The following is a 23609-nucleotide window of genomic DNA, read 5'->3' as shown; positions in this document are numbered from 1 at the left end:
TTTTTACAGCAGACCTGCAAGTCTTTATTTGTTCTCTTTTCAGTGTTGGTAGTAGGAGTACTTTCCGTATGAATAATAGTGCCAGACACATGCATAGTAGGTGGAGCAATGACTCATCTCCTTGTCCACAAAGTCGGCATCCATTGAGGGACAGGCCCATTTCCATTTTGGGATAAGATAGTTTGATGGATAAACTCCCAGTCTCAGTAAAATCAGTTTCTGCTTTTTGCGATTTGCAAAATGTTCTGACAGGTATGGTTGAGGTTTTAGTGTTTTATATGTTGACATCACCATCCATTCATTGGTTTTTGAGGTCAAAGAGGCTCTATCTATTTCCTGGGATTGTTGCTTGATGGTTTTATTGACTATTTGTTTAAACTCTGGATAGGATTATACTGTGTGACAAGCTTTCTCTAGCTTTAGAGCTGAAATAGATTGATTTAAGAATGGGTAAACTGAGTTGCTCGAATCTAGATTGGCTTTCAACCTCCAGCTAGCAGTAGTGTGCCATACAGTCTTCATCCGCTGCCCTCATTCTCCAATAGTATTTAACAAAGGCCGCTTGTCTTGTCGCGATCTGGTTTTTTAACCCGAATTCCAATCTAATCAGGGCTTGTGAAATGTGGTGTGGAATTGAAAATACATTTTTGAAGAGGCTAGTTTGTGTGGTATTTAAGATTGTCGAGTCCTTTGTGTTTAGGAGTTCTGATCCATATGTGATTGATGGCAAGAATTTTGCTGCCACAACCTTTAGTAAATGAGTTGTCGAACAGTCCCTACGTTATTTTTTGCAAGATTTTAAATTTCAAATAGTAGCTGTTTTGCTTTGACTTTCCGCAGTTTTAAATATTGCTTAAAGTAGAGATGTTGATCTAGTAATACACCCAAATATTTATATGTTCCCACCTTGTCTAGGGGGTTACTGTAATCGTCCAGGTACATTTCAGTTGTTTTTTATGTGAGCTAGAAAAACACATAACCATAGATTTTCTAAAGTTTATAACTAGTTGAGCTGAAGCTGTGTATTCTGCTAGTTGGTTTATCAATCGCTGTATCCCTCAAGGCGTTTGAGAGAGCAACACAATGTCGTCGGCATATTACAGGCTTGATATTTGGACATTTCCCAATTTTAGAGGGTCCCCTAGTGTTAGACAGAGGTTATTATCTAGGTCAGCTGTATAGGTGTGTGGCTGTTGAATAAACAGGGGGCCAGAACACACCTCTGTTTTAAGCCGTTGGTGGTAATAATTTTGTCTGTTAGGCTTCGACCACCCCCCATTTTTATTTGGACCCATGTTTTTGAATAGAGATTGATTATTGCGTCTAATAATTTTGTGGGGGCTCCCCAGGATTTCATTTTTGCCAATAACATGGATCTATGGACCTTGTTGAAGGCTGTTTTGAGGTCTACAAAACAGGCGTGCTAAACCTTTGAGTTAGCAATAGCTAGTTTGTGTGTTGGGGATCAGTTTTGTGCTATCGACCCAGTCCACTAGATCTTTCAACAAATTTGCTGCGTAAATTCATAACTCACCATTACTGGTTGTTTATGTGCAGGAAGGGACACCTTCCTGCACAGAAACAATCACTCCCTGCAATGCAGACACCCTCGCACTAAATTGCAAGGGTACTTTCTTTGGCCCTAGGCAGCAAAATGTAGTACCAGTGCTTTGGAAAACACAGTGGTGCACAGTATTCTTCGGAATATGGTGCATCCCTGCATTTTGAAAATGTCAAAACACTGGGTTGCCAAATTCTGTGCAGCTTGGCCCTCCTACATTTTCTCATAAATATGCTCCTGTGTTACCTGAAGTCCGAGACTTTACAGGTAAAGATATTGGACTTATCAAAGGTGTTGACCCAGTCCTAATCACAACTAAACCCAATACAGAGTTCCCAAGAATCCTGCAATACAATTTGTCTCCAGATACTATCCCTGGAATTACTCTTGTAATTGACTTAATGATTGATCAAGGAATCCTGAAGGAAATAAGAGGGAGTCCATGTAACTCTCCTATCATTGGCTTGCAGAAGCTGAATGAAAAGTTTCACATTGTGCAGGATTTGCTCAAGCTGAATGCAATTGTTATTCCGTGTTGTCCAGTGGTACCAAATGCAGCTGGGATTTTATTTCAAATTCCATGTGAGGTTGAATGTTTTTCAGTCATTGACTTATGCCAGGCTTTCTTTTAAGGGTCCATTGCATGATGACAGCCAATTTTTATTTGCTTTCCATTTCAGCAGTCGTGTTTTGGCAAGGTTGCAGAGTCCCACTGGGTTGTACAGAAAGCCCCTCAATCTTTAATCAGATACTCAAAAAGAATATCTGTAACTGTTGAATCACTCAGTCTTAGTGCAGTATATTGAAAGTCTATTGGTGGCGTTAACTATGAGAAAAGCTTGCAAAACTGACATTATTGCATTGCTTAATCATCCTGCAAAAAATGGACAAAAAGTTTCTCCGACTAAGATACAGTTTTACAAAACGGAAGTCTTGTACTTATGACATCACATTCAGAAAGGAGCGAGGAAAGTGTCACAGGAAAGAAACTCAGCAGTTCTTAACTTGAATCCTCCAGCTACCCAAAAGAAAGTCTGCATGTTCTTAGGAATGGTGGGTTATTGCACACAGTGGATTCTAAATCTTTCTTTAACATAATAACCACTTCAGAGGTTGTCCGACAAAGTTGTGTCAGATCCCGTACCCTGGAATGATAATTGCGTGACTGCCTTCACAGAGCTGTGAGAATGTCTTTGCAGAGCACCAGCTTTGAGAATGCCTGATTATATTATAACAAGTTATTTTTATTATTCTGTAGTGAGAGAAATCATTGTGCTCTTTCAGTGTTGACACAAATAGGCCTATTGACTACTTTTCAGAGACACTTGATCCTGTTTCAGCTGTTTTGCCTGGATGTCTGAAAGCGGTTATTTCTACATGTGAGAGTCTTGAGCAGTGTGATAGCATTGTTATGGGTCACCCACTGACAGTATTTCTGCCCCATTCAGTGGAGATACTGTTGACTCGTACACAAACACAGTATCTGACCAATAGTCGGTTGATAAAACATGAGCAAATCTTGTTGGGTGCATCGAATGTTACTCTGACGAGATGTTCAGTGTTGAACCCAGCTACCTTGATGCCATTGCCTGGAAATGAGGTAGTAGTTGATAAAGCTGAGCATGATTGTTTGGATGTGACTGATTTCTTTACGAAGTTGAGTCCTGATATCTCTGATGAGCCACTGCCTTAATCTGATCATGTATTGTTTGTTGATGGTTCCTGTTTGAGAGACAATGAAGGAAATCTGAAGGCTGCCCTTGCTGTGTGTATAGTTGGAGGTGTTGTGGAAGTTTTGTGGTTGCAGGGAGTATCTTCTGTGCAAGTTGCAGAGCTCATAGCTCTAGCATGAACATATACCATCTCAGAACAGCTTTGCATTACAATTTACACTGATAGTCAGTATGGCTTTGGAGTCGTACATGACTTCAAGCAGTTGTTGTCACAGCGTGGGTTCATGACATCCTCTGGTTCACTCATTAGAAATGGGGAGTGCGTGAGAAACCTTTTGCAGTCACTAAAATTGCCTGCCCAAATTGCTGTTGTGAAGTGTGTTGCTCACTGACAGGTTACCGACTATGTCACTGTCGGCAACCATTATGCAGATGAGTTGGCACGATATTGTGCTTTGATTGCACACAAATTCAATTAAGTGATTTTGAAAAACACATCTGATGTCACAGATTGTACGTTGATGTTGTCAGTATTAGACACATGGGAAGAGGTTAGGAAGCTCCAAGATAAGGTCACAGAAGCAGAACGGCAGGTTTGGGTGCAAGCAGGCTGTACCAAAAGGGAAGATGATGTGTAGATTTACATTGATTTCAAATCGGTATTGCCTGACAGCTTATTGTCACCAATGGCAAGGCACTACCATAGTCCTGCACATGTTCGGAGAGATGCAATAATGCACCTTTTTCAAAAAGTGTGGTATAATCCCACATCTAGAGCATCTGCAGAGACACTATGTCATCGTTGTGAAATAAATCAGCAACAAAACCCCAGGAAGAAAAACACAGGTTGTCATAGTAACATTGGTAAATCTGCAGGTCCTTCTTTTAGCTGGATGCAAATGGACTTCATAGAGATGCCCCTTTGAAATGGTGTGAGATATGTTTTCTCAAAATGGGTTGAAGCTTATCCTACTTGTAGAAACGACAGTCCCACTGTGGTGAAATTGGTGTTACAGGAGTTGATTCTGAAATGTGGATCTCATGCTTCTCTTGAGTCAGACTGCGGAACTCATTTTAACAATGAGGTCCTAAAAATGTTATGTGCAGCACTACATGTTGAGCAGAAGCTTCATTGCAGTTACCGACCGGAGACTTCCAGGTTGGTGGAGCAGATCAAGGCACATTGCAATCCAGTTTAGCAAAAGTGTGTGCTTCTATGTCTCTAAAGTGGCCAGGAGCATTGCGTCTTGTGATGGTGAGTTTAAGAAGTACTCCAGACAGGAGGACAGGATTGTCGCTTCATGAAATGATCATGGAACAGTGAAGAGGCTGCCAGCTGTTCCTGCTAATGCATTAGTCAATATTACAAATGATCTTATATTAGACTACTGTAAGGCCCTTGCTGACATGGTACAATCTGTCTCTCACCAGGTTGGAGAAGGTGCCCTTGCTATCCAAGAGGAGGAATGCCATGACCGCAGTCCATGGGACTGGTTAATGGTGATGAATCACATGTGCAGAAAGTGCCTAAAATCTTGCTGGAAGGGGCCCATCCAGATGATCCTAGTCACCAATATCCATGATCAAGAGTGTGGATCTCCTGAATCGGGTGCACACAGCACATGCTTGCTTAATGATACCACAGCACATGTTCCTGATGTGCCAGTGTTAACTGTGGGACAGACGGATCAGGTTAGCCAAGCTGTTGGGCACCAACAAGCTACTCAGATAATACTTGTTAGGCCTGAGGGGGTTCTGAAAGAGTCAACTATAGGTACCGAAAGGTCACAACCAATTGATTTGACTACGAGAGGTGTAGACCCCAACATAGGACATAGTGCAGTAAGAAAGTGAGTTGTGCCTGGAGACGATTGACCCAAAATAGTTGGGATTCTGAAAAGCTGTCTGACCACAGGACAAGTACCACCAACTATTCCTGAAAGCTCTGAACCATCAGATCAAAGTGACACAGATGATGAGCAAACAGCAGTGAGAATATCAAAAAGAGCAAAGGTACCAAGTCAGAGGTACGCATCTCCTGAATGGTTTTACTTGGTTGCTAATGAGTGAGAACAGCAATTCTGTTCGTTTTGTGCTAACAACACGTCATCACCTGATGCAAACTATGTTATTGATTCAAATTTCAATCTGGATGTACCAACTGATAGACTGGCAAAGGTTTTTCCTGGATTTACTCATAGATGTTGCTAAATTGTTCAAACGACTGCTGCTATTTTTGATCTTTTTTTTGTCAAACAGTCTGAATCTTGAGAAACCATGCAGTCCAATGCTGGAGTCTCTGCAAATGCAAATGTGTATACTGTGATTCTTTCTTTTGGTGTCTTGATATTAATTGCAATGCTTATTATCTTAAATCTGCCACATTATGTTTCAGTGAAAGATTCTAAACGCACTATTCCTTCCGGAGCCACGAAAAGAAATGTTTCTGATTCTAATTGACAAGATTGACAATTCTTTATCCAATAATACTTTTAAAATTGATTACAGCTCAAATGTTTATGCTAATTGGCTTAACGAGTATGCACACACCATGTATGTTGGGGATTGCTGCTTTCTATGGAAATACCTTCATCAGTTGCTGAGGGTGTGACTTCCCATAGCTTACCTTTAACATATGGAATTTTTTGCAATGTGTTAGCGAGCTTGTGTTATAGTGCTCATCAATTGCTATATTATTACTCTAATCAAGCTCAGATCTTTTCTGAAGCCTCTGTGCTCAGACATTTAAATCCACATCCTGAGACTTCAACAGTTGCACTATGGGTTACATATTCAGGCCAACTCAATATTTGGACATGACTTATGCACTTACAAATAACCTAACCTGTAAATTAGTGACAACTGAAAAGAATTTGATAGACTTAGTGGAAAGTAGATGAAACCATGAAAGAAATAATATTAGTACACAACCTAAGTTAACTCCTTGGAGCGTACCGCAAGAAGAAAACAAACTCAATGAGGAAATGGCTTCAATAGCTTTAGACTGGCAACACAATGGCAATGTTTATATATACAGACAGAATCCATTACTAAAACTGGTTTTTTAGGGGGTGTGGCTTGACGCCCACAGAGTATGGCGGCGTCTATGTGAGGCTCACGGGCTCACCTCGGCGAAACCGCGCTTCCAGTTACTTTCTTTGAAGCCCTTCATTACCAAGGATGTCCGAAGGTATGCTGTCAGCAATGCGCGTAACATCATTTACGAGCGCTCGCTGAAAAGAGCATTTTTTCTCTTCATGCGTCTTTCACATAGCAGCGCTCCTTAGCGGACGCCATTTTCTTTTTTTGCAGCGTACGGAGCTCCCGGGTAATGAAGCTCGTTTCTGCATGCATGCTGCATTGTTTTGTCAACCAGCAGATATTTGAAGTACATTATTAACCCTTTACCGTCTGTTTTCTCTGCCTAAGCTTGTATGCCTTACTCTCCACATTACTGTTAGACTGAGAACCTCCTGAGGCGGAAAGCCGGGAGCTGTGATTTCGTAATTCTTCCACTTTTTAAAACTGAGATACTGTGTTTTTAAAAACCCTTGCACTGACCCCTGGCACCTACCTAAATTATCGCCGAGCAGCAGATTGAACGCTGTTCCGGCCAAAACGCTCGCTTCTGCCGCCATTTCCTGCTCGAGGGAGCCACGAGACACGCCCACCTCGGTTGGCCACGCCCCCCTCACAGGTACAAATAGTGCACGCTGAATACTAGCACCGCATTGTCAGACTGAGAACCTCCTGAGGCGGAAAGCCGGGAGCTGTGATTTCGTAATTCTTCCACTTTTTAAAACTGAGATACTGTGTTTTTAAAAACCCTTGCACTGACCCCTGGCACCTACCTAAATTGTCGCCGAGCAGCAGATTGAACGCTGTTCCGGCCAAAACGCTCGCTTCTGCCGCCATTTCCTGCTCGAGGGAGCCACGAGACACGCCCACCTCGGTTGGCCACGCCCCCCTCCAACGCCCAGAGCATCTACCATAAATCATGAGTTTTGGCCGGAAGCGCAGCGGACGAGCGCAGCGGGCGCGATGATGGCGCGACGAAGGCGCGCTTAAGGCAAGCTCGTTTGTGCTCGTCCGCGACAAGGACGCGACTAGCGCGGACCACTCTGCTCAGATCCCCACGAGGCCCCCGCTTTATACTCGTGAGACCTTGCTCAATCTGAGAGAGTATGCGCAGGAAGGTCAGCTTACTTTTACTGACACCGCCTCTCCACTGCATGACTTCGCCAGTAGGGGTCTGCTCCTGGGAGGTCTTCTTAACGTCAGATCACTGCCAAAGCACGCTAATAATTTTCAACTACTTATTGACACCCATCACTTAGACGTTCTCTTTCTAACCGAGACGTGGACCCACGCCGACTGTGACATTGAACTAGACTGGGCCTGTCCTCAGGACTTTAAAATCTTGCACCTTCCTAGACCCAAAGGCCGCGGTGGTGGAGTAGGTATTATCTACAGAGCCTCTTGGCTCGTCAACATCATAGACTTGGATCCGGTCGCTGGGACCGAGCTCCTCGGCCTCTCCATAAACTGTCACACTGGAGCCACTTTTACGGCAATTATCTGTTACCGCCCTCCTGGGACCTTTACCTCCCAACAACAACAATCGCTACTCACCACCTTCACAAACCTCCCACAACAAATTAATCATCTTAGGTGACTTCAACCTCTGGCCGAACGGTAGTCTGGATACTGGACTGCATAATATTTTGCTCTCTTGCGAAAGCGTGGGACTCTATCAACTGGTTAAGGAACCCACTCATAAAGCAGGTCATCGACTCGACCTCATCTTCTCTACCCCTCAGTTAGTACACCTGAACGACATCCTGCCTATGGGCTGGACTGATCATGCCCTTCTCAAATTTCATATTACCTGTATAGGGGCCAGAATGCCGGCACACAGCACCTCCTCAGAATTTATGTACAGAGACTGGAAAGCTCTGGAAAAACTGAGTTCCACCGGTGCCGTGTTTTGCGTGGAAGATAGCTTTCCCCCCGCTAATCCGGTTGAGGACAATTACAAGGCCTTTTGTACGAGGATATCCTCAACTACCGACTCCCTGGTTCCCTTAAAAAGATGTAAACCTAAGGGCAGAGCATCAGCCCCCTGGTTTAACGACTCTTTGAAAGTCCTCAAATTAGCCTGTAAACAGGCTGAGAGGAAATGGAGGCAAGGCTACTCCGACACAAATAAATCACTTTGGAAAAATAAACTCCTGGAATACAAATCGGCAATTGTTAAAAGTAAATCTACCTACTTCTGCTCCACTATAGTTAATGCCGCTAATAGCTTCAAAAGCATCTTCCAGATTCTTAACAACCTCGTCAACCCTGTCTGTGCCAAAAAAACAATCCCTCCTACACAAACACTCTGCGATAATCTCGCACTGTTTTTCAAGGATAAAATTGAGACCATTATCCACATCCTGAATACTTCCCCCTCACTGGATAGTCTCAACGGGCCCGGGGCCGCCACTACTGACCTTGATCCGGTGAGCCCAGGACACCCACCTAGGGAATGTTTGCGGGTATTTCCCCCTATCTTGGAAGCGGATTTCGATAGACTGGCACACGGGATCACTTCTGGTTCCCCCCTCGACCCTTTGCCCCCTAAAACCTGGAAAGCTTTTGGAACCGAACTCTTCTGCACCCTCTGCAGGATTTGTAACCAATCCCTTCGTTGCGGATTTGTCCCGTCTCCTTGGAAGCAAGCACTTATCACCCCGTTGTTGAAGAAACCCTCACTGAATCCTGAGTGTTTATCAAACTATCGGCCTATTTCTCTCCTACCTTTCCCGGCGAAAGTTGCCGAGCGCTGGGTGAGCTCTTGTCTCTCGAAACATCTGGAGCAGAATCACATTCTGGACGACATCCAATTTGGTTTTCGTCCAGCCCATGGCACCGAAACAGCTGTCCTCACGGCCATGGAGGAACTTCGTATGCGTGCAGACAGGGGCCAAGCAGTAGCTTTGATCTTACTGGACCTGTCTGCCGCATTCGATACGGTCAATCACGTGATCCTGCTACAGAGACTAAGGGAGGCAGGGGTTGAGAGCACCGCCCTGCTTTGATTCCAGTCCTACCTGCGAGATAGGAAGCAGGCTGTATCCCTCCCCCCTTTCCAATCCGCCTTCTCCCCAGTGCCCCATGGGGTGCCTCAAGGCTCGTCCATCAGCCCCATCCTTTTTAACGTTTACCTTAAACCTTTAGTCACATTAATTAAATCCCATAGGCTAAAAGCTATTAACTACGCAGATGACACCCAGCTCATCCTCTCCTGGGAGGGGGAAGAATCGATCCCTCTAGAATCGTTTCACGACTGCCTGAGAGACACAGCTGGTTGGCTGCATAAAAACTCCCTGCAATTCAACTCCTCCAAAACCGAGGTCCTGTTTTGCGCTGGAAGCCGGATTCCTCGCCTGTTCCCTACCGAATTTTGGCCCCCGGAAGCCCCGGAAAAACCACAGCCGGTCACCACTGTCCGCAACCTAGGTGTCATGATGGACAACAAGCTCAGCATGGAAACGCAGGTCGCGAAAACAGTGTCCACCTGCTCGGCCTTACTGCGTTCTTTACGCAAGATCATGCCACTTCTTCCCGCACAGGCCCGAGCGTTAATAGTCAGGTGTACCATTCTTAGTCGCCTTGACTATTGCAACGCATTGCTGCTTGAGTCCCCAGCTGTACTGTTAGACCGACTCCAAAGAGTCCAGACGGCCGCCGCCAAACTAGCCCTTGGCTGGACCAGGAGATCCTCGGCCACAGCAGCTTTAGCCGAGCTGCACTGGCTCCCTCTGAAGCAGCGAGTAGCTTTCAAAGCACTCTGTCTTGTTTTTAAAGCACTACACGGAGTCGGGCCTAGATCCCTGCAAACCATGTTCACCTGGTACACCCCTACCAGAACTCTCCGCTCAGCCTCAGCCTGCCTTGTCACTGTACCAAGATTCAACAAGGTCAGGGCAGGGGGAAGATCCTTCAGAGTGGCAGCCGCAAAACTTTGGAATAGTTTGCCTGTCGACATTCGCCAAACATCGCAACTCCTTCCATTCAGAAAGCGGATTAAAACCTGGCTTTTCCCTTAACTACTTCTCTGGCAAACCGTTCTCAGTTTCCCATCACTTTCCACCTTAGGAGCAACTTTCCCAGCGCCAGGATACCTGCTAGGTGACAGATGCGCTATACAAATGTTTTAAATAAATAAATAAATAAATAATTCCGGCCAGTTGTGGAAGGGCATTATTGGCAGCCATTTTATGGTGGATATTTGTGAGGAATGCCTCAAGCAACATTGCGCTTTTTGTTGTCCTGCAAGTTTGACTTCAGCTGATGCACTAGCCCAATTGACCATCATTCTCCTCATGCTTGAGTAACTCTTTCATTGACTGTCTAAGGGAAGATACAGCTGTATTGGTCATTTTTGATCATTTCATTCTTTGTGTCATATTTCCAATGTTGTCTCCCTTCAACATATTTGCGTTTTTCTTTCATGTTTTTTAATTTTTGGTATGTTTGATGGGCAGAACCAAGACTTCTTCAAAAGTGAGGTAAAAATGTATTAAAAATTCAAAAATCTTTACAGAATTTTCCAAACTTGAGGATTCTCTACTGTCTTTGCCACGATTTTGGGAGCCTAACATGGATCATCCTTCTGCAGCTTCCGGGAAATCTATCACAAAACACTTGAAAAAGGATCCCCCTTCTCCGCCCAAATCTGCTTCGCCGGTCTCCATGGAGCTCCTGTTGGAAGAAATTAGAGCGCTTTGACCCTTTATGGAAGAGACTAACGTTAAACTGCAAGTCCTTACGGAGAATTGGTCCCAGTTGGACACCAGAGTCTCGGCAGTTGAGCAAAGTGTCTCCTCACTTAAGGATTCATTTGCTAGTGTCTCACAACTTAATTCCCAAGTTTCTGTGCTCCAACACCAAGTCGAGGACCTTGAAAATCGAAATCGGCGAAACAACCTTCGCATTTACGGCTTGGCGGAAGGACTTGAAGGATAAGATGCTCTCACCTTTTTTAAATCCTTCCTTCCTAAGCTGCTTCACTTGCCAGATGGCACTGCACTTAATATTCAACGAGCGCACAGACTGGGCCGCTTTGCTTCCAACCCTTCACCGTTGCAGCGACCAAGAGGTGTAATCTTATATTTTCTGGAGTACACAGATTTGCTAAAAGTTTTGTCAGTGGCCAAATCCATTCCAAAAATCACATAGTCTGGTTGTACTTTATTTTTTGCTCAGGATTACGCTAAAGCCACTGCTAATAGACGCAAAGCTTTCCTTAACATGAGATCTGATCTTCGCTCACTGGGAGCTCGCTATGGACTTTTCCATCCTTGTCTCTTCAGGGTCACCTACAACAACAGAACAACTACATATGAAGACCCAATGAGACTACAGAGCTTCATAAACTCCTGCAGGCAGGTCAACATGGATTCCAAGGCTTCTTCCTCGTTATTCAACACTTAATGTTTTGCTATTGCTTAATGTTTTATATCATTTCCTAGGTTCTGCATGAGTTCTATATCACCTTAGTACAGATAATTTTCACTGGAATGGGTATTTGTTGGTTTACATAGGTTATTGTTTTGTATTGGATTCAGGGCATGTGTTGTGTTTTGCTATCTATTTGCTTAACTGATGTTCTTTGCTTCCACAGACCCCCCCTTCTCATGGCATGGCTTCCCCCTGGTTTCCCATGTGTCCATGCTTGGATGTTCCGTCTGTCCATGTGGTCTCACCTCCCCCTCCTTCACATCTTCCCTTCCTAGGTATGTTTTTAGTTTTTTTTTGTTCTTTGTGCCGCACTTCCTTTATCTGCTCAGTCTGTTCCACAATCTGTAGTAGTTTGCTTTTTTGATGTCCTCAGTACTCCTTCTTGTTCTCCTTCTTTCAATTTCTTTCCTAAATTTGTCATTGCATGTCCACTTTTCATCATTTTGCTATATTCTTTTTTCTCAGTTATAACATTCACCTTTTGTGTTCTTGGTATATTATGTCCATTTCTCAATCTACAACTTTTCTCTTGGTTCTTGCTATATAGTTCTTACAAACTTTTTTATTTTGAGAGCGACTTAATTGTCATTTTATTTTTTTCTCACATTCTATATTTTTCTTTGTTTGAATTGGGTTCTTATCTTATAATCTTAGGTCAATTTGTTTCCATTAATCTATGTCATTAAAATTGATAACTTGGAACGTAAGGGGTTTGAACTCTCCCATTAAAAGACAACAGGTTTTCACTCACTTAGCCAAATTAAATGCTGACATTGCCTTTCTACAAGAAACATATCTCTCAGAGGTTGAATCATTAAAGTTAAAGAAGGGTTGGGTAGGAGAGGTTTTCTTTTCTCCAGGTGATGGCAAACGCAATGGAGTAATGATACTCTGTCGTAAATCCCTTTCGCTCTCACTCTTATCTCAAGAGTCGGACACTTATGGTAGGTGGTTAAACGTTAAGCTGTCTTTAAAGGGTGTTCCAGTCTCTCTTCTAAATGTCTATGCTCCTACTTGCGGAGAAACTTCCTTCTGGCCCACACTTGCCAAGCAAATCTCTCATTGCATAGACGATAATTTTATTTTGGCGGGTGAGTGTAATCAGGTCTTTGACCCATTTATTGATAGGAATTCTAAAAAAAATTTGTACCCAACAAGCCTCATAAATCTTTTGTTCATGCCATCAATCAATATAAGCTTTTTGATGCTTGGCGACTTTGCAACCCAACCACCAGGGAATTTACTTTTTATTCTCCATCTCACCACTCCCAATCAAGAATCGATTATATTTTTGTCTCCCATAATAGCTCACAAACTCTTACCCATGCAGAGATTGGGCCTATTCTGCTATGAGATCACGCCCCAGTTTCCATTGGCCTTGACATCTTACATAAAATTACAAGTCTCAGGAAGAGGCGTTTCAATAATTCCCTTCTTTTAGACCCAAAATTTACTGCCTCCTTTCCCCACGTCTTTGATGAATTTTATATGATATATCAAACTGATTCCATGCCCTTTTCTACCTTATGGGATGCCTTCAAAGACTCAGCTAGAGATGTCATACTAACCTTCGTTGCAAAGAAGCATAAAAATGCTTGTAAACAGACTATGGATCTCCTCCAAGATATTAAGAGACTGGAGCACTCTTATTACACCTCACACGCAAAAGATTGTTTAACAGCTCTTATCAATGCCAAAATGCAATTCAATAAAAAGTCCACGGAGGACGCCTCACTAAATTTGTTAAAATCCAGTGCTAAATTTTACGGTGGTAAAAATAAAGCGGGGAAAACTCTGGCTCATTACTTGAAAGTTAAGCATAATAAACTGAACATTGAATCTATTTATGATGCAGAACTAAATCAAAGTTTAAGGATGATGACATTCTACATGAATTTTCTCTTTTTTACAAAACATTATACGCTTCTGAAACACAACCTACCGACCATAACTTATTACATTTTTTCTCTAACATTCAAAAGCCTCAAAATGCCCTTCCAGATTTAACTTCATTAGAATCAGATTTAACGCAGCAAGTGCTGTCGAACGCCCTTCAATCTCTTAAACATGACAAAGCACCTGGGCCTGATGGTTTTACTGTTGAATTTTACTCACACTTTTCTAAACTCTTATTACCTAAATTGCACTCTTTAATACACTCTTTCAGCACATTAGGACACTCGTCTGGCTCTTTCTCAGATGCTCATATCTGCCTCATTCCCAAAGAAGGTAAAGACTCTAAACATTGTAAGAACTATAGGCCTATCTCCTTGGTTAACATCGATTATAAGATCTTTTCTAAGGCATTAGCCTTACGATTGGACTCTTATCTACCAAACCTGATAGGGATAGAGCAATCTGGATTTGTCAAAGGTCGTCACATAACCAATAATACATGACTCTTGTTTAACGTCTTGTCAAAATCTTTACATTTTAAGGACTCCTTGGCAGCAATAGCGTTGGATGCTGAAAAGGCGTTTGACAGGGTTGAGTGGGCATACCTTTTTTACACTCTTAATTGGTTTGGCCTTGGTCCCAATTTTGTATCCCTGATTTCTCTCCTTTACTCTAACCCTAGAGCGGTGGTTTGTGCTAATGGATTGATATCCCCAGTTTTTGATTTAGGAAGAGGGGTGCGTCAAGGATGCCGCCTCTCCACTTTCCTTTTTAACTTTGCTTTGGAACCATTCCTATCAAAATGACGTCAGAATCTTAATTTACATGGCTTCCAAACATGTCACTCCCATATTAAACTCGCAGCATATGCAGATGATATTCTGCTCTTCATGTCTCAACCAAATGACTCAAGCCCTGCTTTTTTTTGCGGAAGTACAAGCTTATTCCGACATTTCGGGGTACAAATTAAATAATGATAAATGTGAGATTTTACCTTCAACAAAGCACACTTTTAAACCTGATTTTACTGCCTCTAATATTACTTGGAGTCCTAACCACATTAAATATTTAGGTTTACATGTCACATCTTCAATTTCAGACACAGTTTCATTGTGCATAAATAAATGTATGCAATTGATCTCGGGTCTAACTACCAAATGGCCCCCCCTTTATTTATCATGGTGGGGACGTCTAGACACTATAAAGATGATGTTATCACCCAAAATTATATATACTATTTCCAATATCCCATTTCCCATTCCAACAAAAAATTTTAGGAAAATTAATTCTATTCTTTCTTCCTTCCTTTGGAATAATAAGAAACCTCAAATGTCTATATTTAGATTAATTTGCCACAAAACTGAGGGTGGAGTCAACTTTCCTGATATCCCGGCATACCAAAAAGCATTCCTTCTACGTCAAGCGCCTTTGTGGCTGCGCGACCCTAAAAAAGATTGCCCCTTATGGACCACAATTGAGCATCTTTTTTTATCCCCCTTTTCCTTTGAAATTGACCTCTAAGCTTTTATTGCATTGCTTCCCTTTTCCTCACAATACCACTGATTCCTTTTTCAGTTCCACAATCTGGCACAATAAAAGTTTGCTTATTCGGAATAAACCATTTTATTGGAAGTCCTGGTATCAAAGAGGTCTAATCTGGATTCATCAGCTTTTTTCACACTCAGATTATTTATCTTTTTCCTCACTTAGCCACTCATTCAAGTTACCTGCTTCATTCATCCACAAGTACCTTATAATCAAAAAAGCTGTGTTGGATATACATGCCCAGTTCACAGCAACACCTAATGTCTCCGTTATTTCAGACTCCTCCTCACAATTACGATCCTTATTAGTAACAACACCCAAAGCTTCCACATTAAATAATTTTCTACATAGCATTGACAAAGTTCGGTAGAAATCCAAAATTGAAGAGGCTTGGGAACGTGACTTTGCACTCTCTTGGCCAGTGTCTTTATGGAATAAATTATGGGTCCAGATTCGTAAGTCCTCCAGAGCTACAAGCACAACGCAAACGTTGTTTTTTGTCTATAACAAACTTTTGTTGTCACCGAATGCTTTGAGCAAGAATTATACTACTGTACCTGATATTTGTTGGACTTGCTCTTCTCCAAAAGCTGATTTATTCCATATGTTATTTTCTTGTCCTATTGTACATAATTTTTGGAAACAAGTCTGGTCTCAAATCAATTTGATTTTCGGCACTACATTTTCTTTTGCCTATACTCATGTTTTTCTAGGAAGTCTGTCATCTTGCTGGGAGAATACTATGCTTAACGTTAAATGGGCCGATTCCGATGGCCGGTCGGACAGCTGTCCGTAACCTTACCCTGCGACCAACACGTACCTGAAGCCGGTCCGTCCTGTAGAGTAAGTACGATGCGCATAACTGCCCAAAACACGACTTACACGTAGGCTGTGAATCAAGACCCATTCTCCGTCCGAGCAGTAACTCCTAAAGAGGAATCGTGTCGCCCGGAAGCAGTATCCATAGCAGTTTCCGGCATGACAGGTACGATGCGTACTTCCTACGCGCCGGACTGATCGTCACGTACGGCACTTCACAGCATCTGGAAAACAAGCATATCAGCTACGATTTGCGCCACAAACAATACGCGTCTACGAGACGGACCAGCTTGCTGCGGGTACGAGACGGAGAAACAAGCAGCGTGTACGACACAAACACATCGTGAATCCCATTGCGCAGGTCATACCAGTACTCTACATCTATGACCAGATCAGGAACCGACGGCGCAGGCGGTAAGTCAGACACCTACCACATAAACAAACAACACGTACCCGCAAAATGGCACACACACACACACAGGGGATCCACATCCTGGCCACTAACAACAGCCCACCATAGGGGTTGCATGGCCAGCACCGCTAACACCCCCACCCATAGGGGGCCTGTTGCCCATCAGTACTGCCACCCCCACCCATAGGGACTATGTTGCCCATCACCCCTGCCACCCCCACTCACAGGGGACCTGTTGCTCATCAATAGTGCCACCCCCACCCATAGGGACTATGTTGCCCATCACCCCTGCCACCCCCACTCACAGGGCTTATGTTGCCCATCATCCCTGCCACCCCCACTCACAGGGGACCTGTTGCCCATCACCCCTGACACCCCCACTCACAGGGGACCTGTTGCCCATCACTACTGCCACCCCCACCCATAGGGACTATGTTGCCCATCACCCCTGCCACCCCCACTCACAGGGCTTATGTTGCCCATCACCCCTGACACCCCCATTCACAGGGGACCTGTTGCCCATCACCCCTGCCACCCCCAGCCATAGGGCTTATGTTGCCCATCACCCCTGCCACCCACACCCATAGGGGACCTGTTGCCCATCACCCCTTCCACCCCCACTCACAGGGGACCTGTTGCCCATCACTACTGCCACCCCCACCCATAGGGACTATGTTGCCCATCAACCCTGCCACCCCCAGCCATAGGGCTTATGTTGCCCATCACCCCTGCCACCCACACCCTTAGGGGACCTGTTGCCCATCACCCCTGCCACCCCCACTCACAGGGGACCAGTTGCTTATCACTACTGCCACCCCCACCCATAGGGACTATGTTGCCCATCACCCCTGCCACCCCCACTCACAGGGGACCTGTTGCCCATCACTACTGTCACCCCCACCCATAGGGACTACGTTGCCCATCACCCCTGCCACCCGCACTCACAGGGCTTAGGTTGACCATCACCCCTGCCACCCCCACTCATAGGGCTTATGTTGCCCATCACCCCTGACACCCCCACTCACAGGGGACCTGTTGCCCATCACCCATGACACCCCCACTCACAGGGGACCTGTTGCCCATCACCCCTGCCACCCCCAGCCCTAGGGCTTATGTTGCCCATCACCCCTGCCACCCACACCCATAGGGGACCTGTTGCCCTTCACCCCTGCCACCCCCACTCACAGGGGACCAGTTGCTTATCACTACTGCCACCCCCACCCATAGGGACTATGTTGCCCATCACCCCTGCCACCCCCACTCACAGGGGACCTGTTGCCCATCACTACTGTCACCCCCACCCATAGGGACTACGTTGCCCATCACCCCTGCCACCCGCACTCACAGGGCTTAGGTTGACCATCACCCCTGCCACCCCCACTCATAGGGCTTATGTTGCCCATCACCCCTGACACCCCCACTCACAGGGGACCTGTTGCCCATCACCCATGACACCCCCACTCACAGGGGACCTGTTGCCCATCACCCCTGCCACCCCCAGCCCTAGGGCTTATGTTGCCCATCACTACTGTCACCCCCACCCATAGGGACTATGTTGCCCATCAACCCTGCCACCCTCAGCCATAGGGCTTGTGTTGCCCATCACCCTTACCACCCACACCCATAGGGGACCTGTTGCCCATCACCCCTGCGACCCCCACTCACAGGGGACCTGTTGCCCATCACTACTACCACCCCCACCCATTGGGACTATATTGCCCATCACCCCTGCCACCCCCACTCACAGGGGACCTGTTGCCCATCACCCCTGCCACCCCCAGCCATAGGGCTAATGTTGCCCATCACCCCTGCCACCCACACCCATAGGGGACCTGTTGCTCATCACCCCTGCCACCCCCACTCACAGGGCTTATGTTGCCCACCACCCCTGACACCCCCACTCACAGGGGACCTGTTGCCCATCACCCCTGCCACCCCCACTCACAGGGGACCTGTTGCCCATCACTACTGCCACCCCCACCCATATGGACTATGTTTCCCATCACCCCTGCCACCCGCACTCACAGGGCTTATGTTGCCCATCACCCCTGCCACCCCCACTCATAGGGCTTATGTTGCCCATCACCCCTGACACCCCCACTCACAGGGGACCTGTTGCCCATCACTCCTGCCACCCCCACTCACAGGGGACCTGTTTCCCATCACCCCTGCCACCCCCACCCACAGGGGACCTGTTGCCCATCACTACTGCCACCCCCACCCATAGGGACTATGTTGCCCTTCACCCCTGCCACCCCCACTCACAGGGGACCTGCTGCCCATCACTACTGCCACCCCCACCCATAGGGACTATGTTGCCCATCAACCCTGCCACCCTCAGCCATAGGGCTTGTGTTGCCCATCACCCCTGCCACCCACACCCATAGGGGACCTGTTGCCCATCACCCCTGCGACCCCCACTCACAGGGGACCTGTTGCCCATCACTACTACCACCCCCACCCATTGGGACTATATTGCCCATCACCCCTGCCACCCCCACTCACAGGGGACCTGTTGCCCATCACCCCTGCCACCCCCAGCCATAGGGCTGATGTTGCCCATCACCCCTGCCACCCACACCCATAGGGGACCTGTTGCTCATCACCCCTGCCACCCCCACTCACAGGGATTATGTTGCCCACCACCCCTGACACCCCCACTCACAGGGGACCTGTTGCCCATCACCCCTGCCACCCCCACTCACAGGGGACCTGTTGCCCATCACTACTGCCACCCCCACCCATAGGGACTATGTTTCCCATCACCCCTGCCACCCGCACTCACAGGGCTTATGTTGCCCATCACCCCTGCCACCCCCACTCATAGGGCTTATGTTGCCCATCACCCCTGACACCCCCACTCACAGGGGACCTGTTGCCCATCACTCCTGCCACCCCCACTCACAGGGGACCTGTTGCCCATCACCCCTGCCACCCCCAGCCATAGGGCTTATGTTACCCATCACCCCTGCCACCCACACCCATAGGGGACCTGTTGTCCATCACCCCTGCCACCCCCACTCACAGGGGACCTGTTGCCCATCACCCCTGCCACCCCCAGCCATAGTATGGGTGATGCGCAACACATCCAGCATACGCAAACATCAGGTATGTCTGCAAAATACATACCCCATGACATCATGACAACAGTGTGTAGTCTGTGACAAATGCCCACAACAGTGATTATGGCTATGAGCATACACTGTAAGTAACAGCACATGTGTGACCAACACATGAGTGTGACATACACAAGGCAACCATCACCATAGCACTGTGGCAATGTAAAAAGAACACCCCCTCACTGTGTAGAGCAGAAGTTAAGTGGGGGCTCACAAAATGCAGCAGATGTGGAGCATTGTGGTGATGGGGACCAAACCCCCCTCATCACAGTGACCAAAAGGTAAGTGTCATCATGGTCAAAGCTGCAAGTAACAAACAGCATGTATGATCCCTGCTCCCAACACATCAAACACTTCTGGGGCAAACTAGTGGTTGTGTCCCATACACACAGAGATGTGGTGAGGCTAACAGTGCTGTGAAAACATAACACTCTCGGCCATGTGCAGACAAGCACCACACATGGAGGCTGACAATGCATACAGCGTACAATGACACAACAGTAGAAGTGACCATCACCAAGCATGCACACATCTCGAAAATAGACACACCAATCAAAACAACATGTGTAGACTGTAGGTGTCAGCTAACAAACTCACATTCCATGCCAGCAATGGCACCCAACAACCAGGATGAATGTGCACAATGATGTGAAATGACTCACAGGGACAGCAGGCAAAATCACAGAAACAGCATCCCGACAAAGGTCCACAACAGCAATACCAATGCACTGGTACAGATGCACAAACAGGCAAACTCACACTGCACATCAGACACAACATGTGTGTCTGTGTGTCACAGTATCCCCAGGCAACTACACAACAGATGAGGGGGGCTGAACCACAGTGACACAGATGTGGACACAGTGCCATACAAAAGTAAACCATCATTGGAACACCCTCAGTGGGCAATCAGGCATTGGAGATGAGAGGGAGCACAACAGACACATGTGACATAAGCTGGAATCAACACCAACTAACACAGCAAGAGACTGACACACAACACCACTACCCCCAGGGACCAGACAGTGGGGTGACACAAGCATGCATGACACCTCCACTGTGATGACAAAGGCAGATGTCGTACAAACTGGGAAACCCAGAAATGTGTCCTGTGCCACAAACGTACATCACACATACACAAACACAAATCACTCAGCATGGCCCCTCATCCATGGACAAATGTGAGCTAGGGGACCATCCATGCAACCATTCACACCAGTCCACCATCAACACCACACACCTGAACTGCAACAATGTGTATCTGTGAAGTCCACATGGACAAGTGACATTGCACATGCACCCATGACAAACACAGGAATGTTGCCAGGAACTAAGGTGCACACACACATCACACAAGGACTGTTTACAACCCAGGAGAATGACAGACACACTGCACAGTATGCGGTACATGGCCATGACCTCAAAGCTCATGTAACCTTCAGAATCCCTGCCAGAGTCCCAGGACTATGCAGATGCCAAGGAGGAACACAAGGCACCCATGCTGACACCTGCCAGCATCGCTGCCATGAACCTGACAAGTGGGAGCAGTCACAAACACATACAAATGTATTAATCACTGAAAACTACCACCTAGGGACAACTACATGATATTGCGAACAAACAAGTGCCTTGAGGAACCCTGACTGTGTCCCATCTGTGTCTGACAACATCATCACCACTCAGAACTGACAAATCCCAATGATGATACACCTATTAACAGTAGTGTGTCATGCACCCACACATCTGGTAGCCCATTGGAAAAGTAGTGGGATGAACCCAGTACCACTCAGCAAGCATCACCAACAGGAACATATCAAGGGAACCCTGTCTGTGTATGAACAGGGATGTGGACACATAAACATGCACATACAACACACACCATGGGCCCAGGCCATGTCACTGGACAACACACTAACTTGAGGGGACACAACTCCTGTGGGAGCCCAGCTGTGCCAAACATATTCACCGCAAGTCCCACTCATGTCTGCTGAACACTTGGTCAGTCAGCCATCAGTTACCACACAATGAAGGCTATGGTCACAACAGCCTGGGTACGGGATTCTACCCTAAGTCAGCTGCACATACCCAAAACATATGTCTATGAAGTTGCACAGAGGACCCAGTTGCTCCTATTACAATGATGCACACACCTGTAGGGCCAGTAGTGATGAGCACAAAGTATGTGGAAGTGACAATTTGGACAATGGGAAGCACATCACATGTTCAGGGGTGCAAGCCACAGATGTGACCATGCCAATGAAATGCTAACAGAGAGATGTACACAAATAGTTGATCCAGACACACCCAGGTAGCTGCAAAGGATGACATGGATACATACCAGAATAGGATACATATCTCATGGACCACAGGGAGTACCTCACATCAACACATCAGTATGCAACATTGTAAATCAAGCATTACAGGTGCAAGGGCATGTAAAACAACATCAACATGATGTACAGCTAAATCAAGTTTACAGGGACAAAGAAAAAAGCTTTATTCAGCATATGAAAAGCGAAATGTCTGTTCCAACAAAAGGCCAATGGCCAGTCCATGTCCAAATGGCAAGGAGTGAACTAGACTGAGAAATTCATTATATGAAATGCTAAACGTCTGTGCAACCTAAAGGCCAATGGCCAGTCCATGTCAAAATGGCAAGGAGTGAACTAGAGTGACAACTGCCACACCTTGCTTGCCTGCACTGTTAAGGACTGGGGTCTTCCCCTCGGAGGGGCATACATGGGGGCAGGCCAGGCACCGCAGGGATAGGATCAGGGCACAGCAGAAGGAGGCAGTGAAGAGGTGGGGGATGCAAGCGAGACACTTGCAACTGCAGTGGAGCTGACTGAAGTGGTGGGTTCTGTCACAACTGTGGGGCACAAGTCAGATAGGGTGGGTGCCGGCACAACTCCAGTGGGCAGGTCAGATGGAGTGGATTGGCTCACCACTGCAGTGCCCAAGTCAGACGGGGTGGTCGTGGACTCCAAAGCAGTGCCTACATCCATGGGAGCGGAATGGGGGATAGGTGAGGTCGGCATGGCGGGGGGGGGACACGGTCCCCACATGAGTGGCACCAACTGTCTGACCAGGTGTGGAGGAGCAAGTGCTAGGGGGGGACGGCCTTAGCATTTTGGGGATGGTGTATCTGTGTGTGGGGGAACCCGGGGCAGGGAGTGGCGGGGAACCCTCTGGAGTGGTGGCCTGGGGGATGGAGGTCGGAGACTTTGCCTTGGAGCTGCGTGGTGGTGGGGGCGTCTTGCTCTTCTTGTGCCGGGGGGACTTGCGGGTGGGTGTCTCGGTCTGACTGTGCCTGGGGGAGGGTGTCCGGGTATGAGGGGCACTCCCTTCTGTGTGTGGGGACTTCCTCTTCCCCTTGTAATCAGGATCTGCTCGGTCGGTGGGGAAGAGGCCATGGTCACAGAGGAAGGGCTTCTGGGGGGATGGGGTTGCAGATGAGGCAAGGGAAGAGGTCTCGGAGGACTGTGGAGTGGTTGTGGATGACTGTGTGTGTGTCAGCAAACCAGCCCCAGTGAGTGTGGAATCAGTCCCCTGCGCTTGCTTGTGTGCACGTCTAGCTCTTGGTTTGGGGGTTTCTGTGCTTGGGACAGGTAAGCTGCTAGGAATCTTGGGTGGTGCAGGGGTAGGAGGGGAGCTGGACTGTTGTAGGAGGGACACTGCTGCCATCAGGGAGGTGGCCATGGACTGGTTGGTCCTCTGTAGGGCAGACATGCCCGAGGAAATGCCCTCCATGAATGACACCAGTTGTGTCAACAGACCTGTGTGTGCATGGAGGACCTTCAGCATCGACGTCTGCCCTACATGGATCTGTCGAAGGAAGTCCACAGACTCCTCACTCAGGGCAGCAGGGGACACAGGGGCAGGGGGTGTGGTGCCTGGCACAAAGGAGACATGCTCACGAACACGGGAGCCCACAGGGACCTCTGGGATGGGAGCCGATGGGAGAGTGGTGGTGGTGTTGGTGGTGGTGGCGGTGGCAGAGACAGTCTCACTAGCTGGTGTTTGGTGGCTGCTGACACACGCCTCCACAGGGGAGTCATCCTCAGAGCTGCTGT

The sequence above is a fragment of the Triturus cristatus genome, chromosome 1_2, assembly GCF_964204655.1.
Source record: "Triturus cristatus chromosome 1_2, aTriCri1.1, whole genome shotgun sequence".
NCBI lineage: Eukaryota > Metazoa > Chordata > Amphibia > Caudata > Salamandridae > Triturus > Triturus cristatus.
This window is presented reverse-complemented; position numbering follows the sequence as displayed.